Here is an 8532-nt window from a genome sequence, read left to right as displayed (position 1 = left end):
CTTTTTCATGCGATTGAATTGCCAAGTGAAAATTCGAGAACATCTAGAAGCTCCGAAAAGTGCGCAGTGAAATGCACTCCAAGGAATTGTAATTGCTAGAGCTAGAGTAACACTATTCAACTTTGTCAATTGTTGTCAAATGTTGGTTCGGCTATCAAGTGTATTTCTTCTCAAAGTAAATCCCAAATTAGTTCGGGCCCCAGAGTCATAATTCCCTGCTGGTTGCAGCAACGATACGAGAACGTTAACCAAACATAAAACCAATTAAGAAGGTATTTGAAGTAGTTTTTCTCCCAGTGAAGTCCCATGCTCGGGCGATAATCTGCGACATCGGGGCGGGGGGCGTGACAGGGGCACAGGGGCAACAAGTGGAAGGAAACGACGACAGCGCGCGGATGACAAGAGGACAAGGCCGAGACAAGCCAAAAACCAAAGCCAAAGCTAAAGCCAAGCCCGAGCCAGAGCACGAGACGAGAACGAGAAGGAGCCATGGCCTCAGCGAAGCGAAAAAGGTTAAGTGGAAAGCTGAGCCAAGGCTAAGTCGCTCCTCCGGAAAAGCGGGGGTAAGCCAGCCAGAGATTGACATGGAATATATTTTGGGATTTGCCACATGGCGCACAGGACCCCTCAATTACAACTATTGGAAATGGCGCACTGGCAACTGGCAACTGGCAACCGGTAACCCTTTACTTTCCAACTGGCCCACGGTGCGTATGAGTGATTTATTTTACGGGCTCCTCCACTGCCACTTGTAATCTGCCTTTAGCCCCCGAGTGGGTATAATCATTTTCCATCGATTGCCGGGGCTGCTGGAAATGCTGTTTACTTAATGGTAAATGTAGCAGAATTCACCCAGGATATATGAATGTCCTTCGGAGTCGATCCTTAGCCTCCTTATGGCGTTCTGTTTACGGGCGGTCATCAAGATGCAGACGCGGCGTGACGACACGCAAGCTCGTTGACGAACTGCTCGGAACTCGAGCTCCAGCAGCTGGCGGAGAAGTGAAGGCGATGCACTTGCTCCAGTTGTGGCCAGCGCCAAAAAGGGCGGCACTTTTGCAGCCTAATGACCACCATCAAGTTCCTAATTGGCGTTGTATGCGGGCCAAATCGGAAGAGAAGAAGTGCTGGGCATTAAATGGAATTAATTAAATGCCTCTGCCAGAGAACTGCAGCAAGCCACCGGCCCTCTAAGTGCACCCGCTAATCACCGGGAGTCAAAATACTAAATACTAAATAATACTAGATACTTAATACTAAATAATACCAAAATATAGGTGCCCTTCTCTGCGCTTCTCAAAAGTCCTACGTAAGCAAACCACTTTTTCGCTATTTTTTTTTTAAATACTAAATGTGAGTGAGTGGTGCAGTGATTATATGTGGCAGCAGAGGATTCCAATAATGTGATTTCGACCTACTGGAGGAAGTTCCTGAGCAGCTGTCAGCTCTGACGTGGAAACACTCAAATTTGTTGAGTGTGATTAGGGTGGCAAAAAATGCCACTCTCGCAGTTCTCTCGCCTCTACAGCTAATCGGAAATGCAGCGCAATTAAATGCAGTTCTTTCCTCAGGCTCTCGAATGCAAACGTTTACGGAAAGTTGCTGAACATATTCTTCTCCTCAATGTAGATGTGAACTCAACACTTGGAACACGATACTGTTGCCCAACAGGTTAATATACGAATTTTCAATTATTCCGCCTCGAAATGGTTCATTTTGGCTAAATGATTACCTAGCAACGCCTCCCGAAGAGCGAAGCCCTCGGTATTCACCGATTTTTAATTGGGTTCAGGGCATTTCCGGTGCGATGGCCATAGTTGACAACTTTCGCTGCTTTTCGGAAGATGGAAAACTGGCAACTGGCAACTGGCGCTGTGTCATATCTCAAGAGGAAAATGGAAAACCGGGGGATGCAGGGGACGTGCGGGGACAAAAAGATTGAAAATTGTTTGCAAATAAAATGCGAGTGAAATCTAGCGCACTCATTTGCAACAAAAGCAAGGCAAACAAATGCTAAACTATCGCACTTCACTGCCACTTCCACTTGAGAGCAAAAAGAGAAAGCTGGGGAAATGGCGAGGTGAAAGGAGCTTTCCTTGCTGCTCTGCTGTTGTCCTTTATGGAGCAGCAGGATATCCTTGCAGCAGTGTCGGCAAGTGAGCGGCAAACATCGAAATGCCGAGCGAAAAAATAAAATAAATTGTTCATTTAGCAAACAAGCGAGCAAGCGAACAAGCGAGCACACGGCAAGTGGCAAATGGCAGGTGAGTGAGCCAAGGTGCCTGCTCAGTTTGTAGGGGAAAAGAAGCCAGGAGCCAGGAGCCAGGTGCCAGGAACCAGGAGCAAGGAGCTCCTTTTTTAGTGCCAGGCAAACGAATGACTTTGGATTGCATAACTCTGGCAGGCAGCCCCCAGCGTTCCGCCACTGATGCACAGAGAGAAAGATAATCAATTTGGGAATAGACCATTGGAATAGTTCGTTTCTGATCTGCACTTTCTTACGGACGGTCAGACGAACGGACAACGCATGAAGGATGAAAGAACTCAACTAGTGAAGTACTCAAATATGGAACCCTCATAATGCATACTGATTTGATTTGATACTACTTCATTTATTTTGAGCCGTGCACTCCATCGAACGATGACCATTTCCACTCAGTTTGGGTAATTGCATCGATGGGAATGTCTCAAACTTATTTCAATTTAGCACAAATTGCACTCGATTCAAGGCTCTTGATATCTGATATCTGATGAATTGGGTTATACTCGTAAATTGATATCGACACAAGTTCAATCCCAGGAGCAACGCAGCACTTACGTTGCTACGGAACATCTAACCTTGCGACTTTATGTGGACATCATGTGGATATTGCTGCCTTATAGCCGATGTTTAATGTTTAACTTATTGAAACTGATTTCAGACTCTGCGGCTGAATCTCACGAATCGCTAATGGCCCTTAGCAGATAATGAATTGTTGGGCACCCAGGGGAACTGGGATGGCTCCTCATCCTTTAATCCCACCCATCCACCTCCCTTCCACCTCCCTTCCAGCTCCCATTCAGCTCCCATCAAGCGCCCAAAACCGCAGAAAATCCCGACACTCGCCAGATGACTTGAGGTTGCCGTGAGGTTGTCGCGAGGTGACAGCCCAGCGTTAACCGAGGAGTCTGCCATTAATTTATGCACCAGCCACGTGTCATAATCCGGCCACCCCGTCGAAGCTGCTCCTGCTTTCCCACTCCATCACTCCATCACTCCTTCACTCCTTTCAGCTGGCTGTTCCGACATCAATTTCACTTTTATGGTTTTTGCACCCGGCCAAGTAACTTTGTGTGCGGCTTGCCAGAGCTGCGTGCTAATTTTGAATACTTTGTGGTGAGCGGCGGTTGTGTGGGGCGACTCAAAATATCCGAGTTGCTGTCAAAAAGTTCGCACCACTCACGTCTACTTACAGGCTGGCAAACTGAAACTGAAATGGAAACGGAACTTGAACTGAACTGAACTGAACTGGCAGATACAATATGCACGCAGTGCCAGCAACGGATCGTTGGCCCAAATACAAACGGCAGGAGGCTAAGAACGACTCATTAGCCGAGTCCTAAGCCGCTTATCACTTTCCACTTGTGCCCACGCCAGCCGCCAGAGTTTCCCGGCAGGAACTCGAACGGTCACCAAGTTTCCTGCCGCTTTTCCGGCTTGTCCATCATCCTGCACCCCCGTAGCATTTACCGCCCTCTCCTTCTGGTTTTTAATTCATATTCTATGGCACTCTTTTATGCGACCTTCTGGCTGCCCGCATCTTTCGAGGCTCCTGCTCCTGCTCCTGCTCCTGCTCCTGCTCCTGCTCCTGCTCCTGCTCCTGGTCCTTCCCCTTCTGTGTTCTGTGTTCTGTGTTCTGCGTTATGCGTTCCTGGGGCAGCAGATGGCGTAGTGTGCATCCAAGGCAAACGTTTGCCAACGCTTCCACCCGACTCCTGTTCCCTTGACCGCCCTTATATATGTGCATACATTGCCCAACCAAGCGAAGCTCTGCCGGCCAGTCAATCCAATCCTCAACTGCAATTGCTTAAGTGTTGGGAGCGCTGGGCGACTGGCTGTGCAGAAGGTGCAGTGGAGATACAATTGTTCGGGCAGATCCGAGCAGCTGCTGCGAATCTCGGACAGCTTGCTGGGTCCAGCGATAAGATGTGTGTTCCCCAAATGATGGCACCTAGCGAGGAAGTTTCGAAATTGCATTTTTGTGAGCTAGGACCATGGGATAGCACCACTACTTGAACTTGGCGCCTCGAGAGCGAGGGAAAGAACCACGGAATGCCCAGGTTTACGCACTTTCGCAGTTCGAAGCCAGTGCTCATCACTGGGAACTTGATGGTCATCTATTTCTCGCTCTGCACTCTTATGTAAATTTCGTGCACAACCGATATGCCCTTCCCCGAAGTGTATGATTCCAGGAATTTGCATGGACGCTTTGCCGGTTCCGTTTCAGTTCAGTTCAGTGCAGTTCAGTTCAGTTGGGCTCCACATCCACACCCACATCTACACACATTGCCAGCATAAATAGTCAGTGACCCCCTTTAACCCCCCTTAGCCCCGACTCGATTGTGCTAATCTGCTATTACTAGATTGGGAATTCGATGCAACAGCTGTCAGCTGAACTCCGCTGCTAATTGCAGCACAATATGCAGTGAAACGGATATTATATGTACATCGCACCCAAGTAAACACGCCCATGGAGAAGTTGCAGGCAAGAATTCGAATTCGATTCGGGTACTCAAAAGCCCGACAGCTTATTGTACATTTTCTTCCGTAATTTCCGTAAATTTCCGTAAATTTCCCCTCTGCTTTATGGCTCTGTGAAATCATTTCGCCGAAAAGAGCTGCAATAGCACAGAGTAGTTTATGACGCCACAAACCGTGTGCAACACGCTTCGTTTACGAGTGTGCCACATATAGCAACCATCTGCTGACCCATCTGACCCATCTGAACCATCTGAGCCACACGGCAAGGGACAGAAGCTCGAATCGCCTCACCAGCTAATACATAATTATCAAAAAGACGACAAACTATCTATGGCTAGTACTGGCTCTAGCAGTTCACTGTTTCCATCTCGAAAAGCCAAGATGTTCGCCTTATGTGCCTGGAACGCACTGTTTATCTGACCCACAAGAACTGCCAGCAGATGGCATCCGTAGCCGAAATAACACTGGGAAACTAGGAAATTCTTTCGCAAGTCATTGCCCGCCGCCGGAGTAAATAAAATTTTCGAAAGGAAAGGCGAAGATTTTGGAGGCGAATGGGGCACGGTGCGAGTATGGATACAGAATGATGATCCGCCATGAACATTTCCATTCCACGTTCAAGTGCCAATGAAGATTCCAAAACTGCAGCAGCGGCAACAATAACAATGAAAGTGTGCAGCCCCATCGGCGGCAAAAGAAGTGCATAGGGATACTCTGGGGCGAGTGCATATAAATAGAACTACAAACTAAGGAGTTTGGAGGTGGGGGAAGAAAGTGCTTCAGTGGGCAGAGATTCCCAGCGATGGCTGCGCTCCAGCCCAACAATAAACACGATCTGGTGTATCCATCATGAGGAAGAATTAATATGTTTTATACCCCCTTGCACCCAAAAAGTCGGTTGGGGTACATAGTTACTTGGTACTTAGGATCGAATCTTTTGGGGCTTTTGGTTCGTGTCACGCACATTAGATTTGAATTAGAAGCCGAGGAAAGCAGTTGGCCAACAAAGTCGTGCCAATAATAAACAAAATGCTTCAGCAGAATCTCCGCCCGAAAGCACCGAAATCCCCTATTGAAACCCCATTCCTCAAGACTTTGATAGATGGGCCGACCGAAAGTTGCATTATTTACATATCCACTGGCGATGCGAGGGGAATTTTCGGGGCAAAGATGGAGCTTACACTGCCACACTTACACATATACACAGCCGTGTGTGGATAATGCATCCGCATCCAAGTCCTACGATAACAGCCCACGCACTCCCAGTCCCAGTCCCAGTGGGAGTCATAAATCTCGTGGCTGCTGCTGGACGGGAGTGGGACAATCCCCAATCCGCCACTCTGATATTAATAGAGTCGAGTAGTGGAAGTCCGAGTCGCAGTCTCCGGCCGATCTAAAGTTTGCGCTACTGTGCGAGTATGTTGGCACATCTCGAGCACACAACTCTCGCTTGGAATGATTCCAAAACGAATCTGTTTATCGTAAATTTACCAGCTGACCTACTGGAGCTCTCCAGCCTCAGCTTCAGTTTCTTAATTAGAAGACTCTGCTGATGTCCACACAAGCTGTGGAGCACAAGAGCCTTGGCATCAATACAAATTAAAGAAAGAGCTAAGGAACTCCATCAAAATCAAATTTGAGCTGCGATGTACGAATGCCTTTCACTTTAAAGTGGCTGCTCGACTGCTGAAGGCTCTTGCACTCACCATTGTGATATTTAGAATGAGTGAGCCCCTATGCAATCTTAATTACCAGACTTGGTCCTTTTTTAGCCCCATCGACTGTTGCATGCCTGCAAAACAAGGCAGAAAGCTGAGCCAGCTCGCAAGTCAAGTGGAAGTGAATAGAAATCGCATTTGGAGCAGCCAATTTCACCCTCTGTGATCCCCAAGTTGATCCTGGGCATGGGAGCCGAGCCTTTTATCGCCCCGCCTACATAATGCCCCTGAAAAATCCTGTCGAGAAGCGGAGACTATTCCATTAGGGACATGAGGAATGGGGGCTGAGGGCTGAGGGCTGATGTGATGGATGCGATGGATGCTCGACAATCAAACTGGGAGTGGGGAAAACAACATGCAATTAAAGGCAATTCAAATGTGCCGCCCCATTCACTCGCCCACGCCCACTGGAGCAAGGACGACAAGGAGCAGGACCTGAGAACTGAAAACTTCCCAAGATGGGCAAACTGAGCGGAAAGCAACTGCTCCTGAATGAGTGACAGTCTTAATTACACAGAGATTAGCATTGCCCAGGAGCTGAGCAGCTGAGCAGTTGAGAAGCGGAAGAAATCGACACAGCGGACTGGGAAGGAGCGGGAGAAGGCACCAGGATGCAGACGCATTCAATGTCACGTTCCACTGGAGGACGACGACTTAGACGATGAAAGGGCGCAGCCAGGTGAGTGTGGAGTGGAGATGTACCACTGCCATTGCACTGCAGGCAAATGAATTGTCAGCTGCCAATAACTCATAGCATACTTTTAGAGGCCCTTGCAAGTAACTCGCAGCTACTAGCTACTCATGGTGATTGCTTTGCTGCTGCATCATTGTGCTTAGCTCCCTGCTCTGCGCCCCTTTATGCCGAAGGGATGCACTCTTTTTCCCAGTGTACTGCTGCCTCCAATCTTCCGCCTTATCCTGCTCCCCGCACCTCCCCGCCCCGGCTTTGTTCCCCGCTCTTTTGTGCACCCTTTTTTCGCTCCTTTGTTACATTTGATTGTCGCAAACGAAGTGGAAAAGCAAATGTTGCACAAGCACACGCAGCAAGGGGGGTGGGGGTGGGGGGGCGGCCAAGGAAATGCACACTAATTACTCCTTGGCACCGCCAACTCGGCGGCGGGAGTGTAAGGTCCTTTCTTCCCTCTTCCTTCTCCTTTCTTCTCTTCCGCTGAGCAGAGGCTCAGGCTCAGGCCGTCTTTACAATTTTTTGGCGCTGCCGCGCTTTTATTTGCCCTTCCTTCCACCTCAGTCCTTTGGAGCTCAGGAGCCCTCCCTCTGCCCGCGATAATTGAAATGGCGACTTGGCCCCTGGCTGCAAGTCGAACACAATGGCCCCGCCCCCTGGCGCCCACAACCGCTGCAGCCCCCATAACTCCATAGCTCAAAAGGCGGTTGAGGCTGCTGCTGCGATTAAACTTCCATTGGCGCCTGCTTGCCGAGTGGGCAATAAACAGATGAAATGCCGCGTCTTTTAATCGTCTTTCATGCCAATTAATTAATATTCGCACTTAAAAACTGTAAGCAGCCCCTAAGTACCCAAGGTACTTGGCAGAACAATCAAAAATCGCTGTGTTTCCGAACAATTTGAAGGACACTAAACAAGTTTCACCGTTCTCTCTTTTTTGCCATCGCTGCTATGGCCAGCGATCAATTCCGAAGTTTGCAGTTTGCAGTTTGGCACGGGCCTCTAAGCCAAGTGGACACTCAAGGCAATTGGGCAATCCTTTTCCGGCTCCACTGAATGCGGGAGCCCAAGTTGAAGTCCTTTCGCTACTTTGTACAGGGAGAACTTCGAGGAAACAGGGGCAAAAACATTATCCTGTCTGTAAAATCAGAGCCAACATTCCAAGTGTCTAATTTGAAGATAAAGCAGTCTAAATCGGAATTAGAGTCAATCAGAATGGAGAGCGGACAAGAGAATTTACTTCCTACAAATTCATAATTTAAACCATTATAATTTCCATGGCAGCCATGCATATGCGTAATTCTGACATCTTGCACACATGCTGTTCCCCAAAATAAATAAAGCGCCAAAAATCAGATTCTTACACCCGTCGCAGCTTTTGAAAAGCA

This window comes from Drosophila santomea, chromosome X (genome assembly GCF_016746245.2).
Source record: "Drosophila santomea strain STO CAGO 1482 chromosome X, Prin_Dsan_1.1, whole genome shotgun sequence".
Taxonomy (NCBI): domain Eukaryota; kingdom Metazoa; phylum Arthropoda; class Insecta; order Diptera; family Drosophilidae; genus Drosophila; species Drosophila santomea.
Note: the sequence above shows the minus strand (reverse complement) of the source record.